The sequence below is a fragment of the Rhopalosiphum padi genome, chromosome 1 (assembly GCF_020882245.1).
Source record: "Rhopalosiphum padi isolate XX-2018 chromosome 1, ASM2088224v1, whole genome shotgun sequence".
Taxonomy (NCBI): Eukaryota; Metazoa; Arthropoda; class Insecta; order Hemiptera; family Aphididae; genus Rhopalosiphum; species Rhopalosiphum padi.
The window spans coordinates 11,552,281-11,556,845 of record NC_083597.1 but is presented as its reverse complement, the minus strand read 5'-3'; positions in this window follow the sequence as shown (position 1 = coordinate 11,556,845).

The following is a 4,565-nucleotide window of genomic DNA, read 5'->3' as shown; positions in this document are numbered from 1 at the left end:
ATTCAAAAATTCAAAAATTCAAAATTAGTTGATAAAAATATTTTTTAAATATAAATATAACTGTGTGTAAACTATACTGTAAAGTCTATAATCTATATCATATAATATATTAATATATATTATATTATATATATAGACATATAGTGTATACACGTTGGATTAACTAGCCAAGTTAATTTATTTTTACATCAACGATTATGCGGTAAAAATATCAGTCATTTATTTTAGTAACCCGTATAGGTTATGGTAATGGCTGGATAACAGGATAAAATATATTATATAATATTTGGCTGATTAAATTCGATGATTATACACTATGTTGAGTTGTGATTTTTATCGTGACAAAAATGCACACAGACAGACATGAGGTAGTGGTTACAGATTTACAAGTACAACTTACAATAAGAACGGGTACAGTACTACAGTATTGTAAAGGTAAATATAGAGGAGTAATATTTTTTCTGACATGTAGAGCTTCGGTTATAATTTTAAAACAGCGCAATAGAGTTATCTATCATAAACATTTTTGAGTTGATTTCGATAGATTCTAAATTGATAAAAAACAAAAATAAAACCATTAATAGTAGTAACATAATATTATAAGGCTATAAGTACATAATTAGTATATGACTCTACCATGAGTTTTATTTATTATGTTTCTAATTTGAAAACCTCTACTCTCTAGTACAATTCGTCTCATATGGAAAATAGTTCAATAATTATACTATTATAAGATTCAGAATCTTGATGACTATTCTGTATAGGGTTTATCTTATTTTGTTCACTTTGTATGATATAGATGTGAAGGTTTACAGATTAATGCCTTCAGTGAAAGTTATAGGTACATTGAAAAACTGAAAGTTTTATTTGTTGAGGCAGATTTCTGTACAGACATTTTTTATGTAGCTTGAAAACTTGATAAAAGAACAATATATCTTATCAGTATACAAATGTACAATAATGCATGGTCAAACAACTTAGTCACGGCTTTTTCAAAAATAAAAATTAAATAAAATGTTGAATTTGTACACACTTTTGATATTTTATAAGTTGATTCCTGCCGTAAGAACAGCTTATTATATCTCATTATATCTTGTACATTGTACATAATATTGCATTGCCTAAGTTTCCTTAGTTTTTCAGTATGTTTAGAAAAAATTTAAAAAATAAAAATGTTAACAAGCAAAAAACATAATTTAAAAAGCGAAAATATTTTGAAATTATTTCATGTCTAAAAAATACTAATAATAATTATCTACTATAGTATTATTTGATGAAAATCTCTAGTAATTGATATATCCAGGAATTCTTATTTCTTTTTAACTGTTTCAAGAATTATGACTGTAAAAAGTATACAATAATTATTAATTATATATGCAATATATTATAATACCTAAAATAGATTAGGTATTAACACAGACTGATTTAAATACTTGATTGAAAAGTGCTGAAATGTGCATTATGAATTTAACTTGAAATAGTAAATTCTATTTCTATATATGAAATAATGTTTGTAAATTATGTAAGATAATATGGTATATAATAAATTCATATGTCATTCGGCATTCGCATAAAATTAATTCATTATTTTTGATAATAAATGTAGATAATAAAAATCGCCATTTATTTCGCACATATTATATAGGTAAATGTATATATTATGCAGAGATGCAGCATTTTAATAGCTAATAATACTTTAAAGTCTATTAATTATTTAGCGGAAATAGATACTAAATTATGTATATATATATAATATACCTATTACCTATACTGGTTAGTGGTTAGTTACTTTATAAACTGTTATATAATATGTAATATTCCAGGTACTGCGCTACTATATTATAATAATATATTGAAATTTATCGATCCTTATTTTATATACTGAAATAGACCATTTTAGTATTATAAAAAATGATATTCCGTTAATGAATAATATATATATATATATTGTATAAAAAATATTAATTATATTAATTATTTTTAGATTTTACAACAAGTATAGAAAACATTTTTATTTAAAATAGTGTTCAACACAATTGCTGTATAATTTAAAATTACTTAGATACTTAATTTTCTCCTGACTCCTAATAAAAAGTAAAACTGAATAATACTGAATATTTTTAATTATAGTACTTAAACACTTTTTGAGAACTGTTCTCAGAGAACACAAAAAACTAAATTCATTATAAAAATAAATTTTTACATTGTATTCATACAACTATAGACTAATAACTAAATAATTGTAAGACAATATTTAAAAAAAAATTAATTTGATTTATTGGTAATAACTAATAAGTAATAACGATAAACTTTATTTGCATGAGTGACCGTCGACCGACCAGACGACCAAATACTCAATACTTTTGTATTATTTAGCTTTCCCGTATTCACTTTAAATTATAATATATCCTAAATTATCTTACTCATTATTTAATATACTTATTAGGTAAACCTATACTCGGCTATTGCCTATTTATATTATTATTAGTCTTAATACTGCTACTGCACATCGAAAAACTGAAGGTCTTGCATTGCAAAATGTGTCAATGTATTTCTTTCGAATGAGTTTGAGGCTATTGTAAAATTCCCTAGGTTGAATGTTATGATAATGAATGTAATGATATGTTGAATGGGAATGCTGCCCTTATTTCGTCCGAAGACTTGCCTGTAGCGTGTGATGTATATAGTAGGTCGCCAGAACCAGCTACCAACGATGTTACATAAACTATAACTTATAGCGAAACCAACAGCCAGATTTAAAGTGCTATAACCACTGTGAAATTTCCGCAGTAACTTGACTCGAAACTGGAAAGGTGCTAGGTGTTTCACACCCAATTTATCTTTCCTAATCAAAAAGGTAATAGGACACGATGCGGGAATGTTGCAGAAACACTGCTAAATTATTGCGGAAAACTGACGAACGGCGAGCCTGCACCATAAGCGCAGCCCTTAGTTATTCACCGCAAGATCTCGGACTTCCGAAGACACGGAGGACAACGACTGACACTGTAACGCTAAGATAACACTCGGTCCGTGATGGTTAGAAATCGTAATTCTCAAACACATTATTGACCTATCAAAACTCGTTGAGCTGAAGAAAAAAAATACCATTTCAATAACGTATCTTCAAATTATTAACATTTATCTATCCATCATATGGCCATATATATAGTGTAGGTATTTACTGGTATGGTTATACATGATGATATATCAAGGGCGGATACAGTGGTCCTAAACGGGGGGGGGGGATTTGTTAGTTATCAACTAAAAAAAGGTCATCTATTTAAAAAAAAAAACTTTGTTGGAATATATGATACTTTTTTTGTGAACGGGGGGGGGCAATTTCCCCTATTGTTCCGCCTTGTACCCGCCCTTGGGATGTATGGTACTTTTACTAGAATTTATATGCTATATACTTCTAGTTAGTATAGTTACAATTCAAGAGTCAAGACATTCCTCATAAGAGGTATGTAGAATACAAGTATTTAAAAATATGGTATTAAGAGGTGTTTATTTTTAAATATCTACTATACCTATACATTAAAAAAATGACGAGAATCAGCATTTGAATAAATTCATAGTTAAACGAAAAAGTGGGACTGGACAGGCTTGGTGAATCACTGACGTATATCAATAAGATAACAGGCAATATTGACATATTATATACAATGTAGATATATATAATATATATATTATAACATATGGTGAGTATATTATACAGAGTGTTCATTGTTCATTATAAATTTGGAAAGGATCTTTAATGACTAATAATTGGGACTGATAAACGATATAAACGATAATATGATATAATTAATGAAGTTATTGAATATTTTACATTTTAAATATACAACAGTACAGTATATTATTTGTAATTGCTCCATGTACCTATTATAGGTATTTAAATATGCATACAGCAATAAAGAGTTTCTAAACTTATTGAACACCTGGTATATAATATATAATTGTCTAAATAATGTATATTATATGTACACAGTGGCCGGAATATAACCGGAAGGGTTGGGATTGTAGGTAATGTCGATCATTGGGGCCCGTAATATTTACTGAAAATATGTATAATCGGCCAAATCAACGACAACCATTTCTGTATTTCATTACAAAATTTTGTTTATTAATTTTTATTTATATTATGAAAAAAAATTCACAAAATAAAATCCAGTGCATTATAAATAACATTATTGAGGGTAAAATGAAGAAAAATATAACTATACGAGTATAATTTATTGTGTATATAGGTAGTCTGTATATAAGTAATAAGTATACCATCTCTGGTTTCTATAAGAAATTAATTCGGCCTTTTACTAGATTTCCTTCATATTTGGTTCATGATTTCACCTTTTTTTATTTTATTTATCAAAACTAAAATCGTATTGGTTAGTTGTTGTCTAGGAAAACTAAAATTTTGTATTAGTTATTGAATAAGATGAACAGATGCTAAAAAATTAAATAATACTTATTTGATATTTGTTACATATGACGCGTATTATTCGTGTAATTGAATCAATTAGGTAGTGACACATTTAGGCAGTGTGTATAACATATGCATA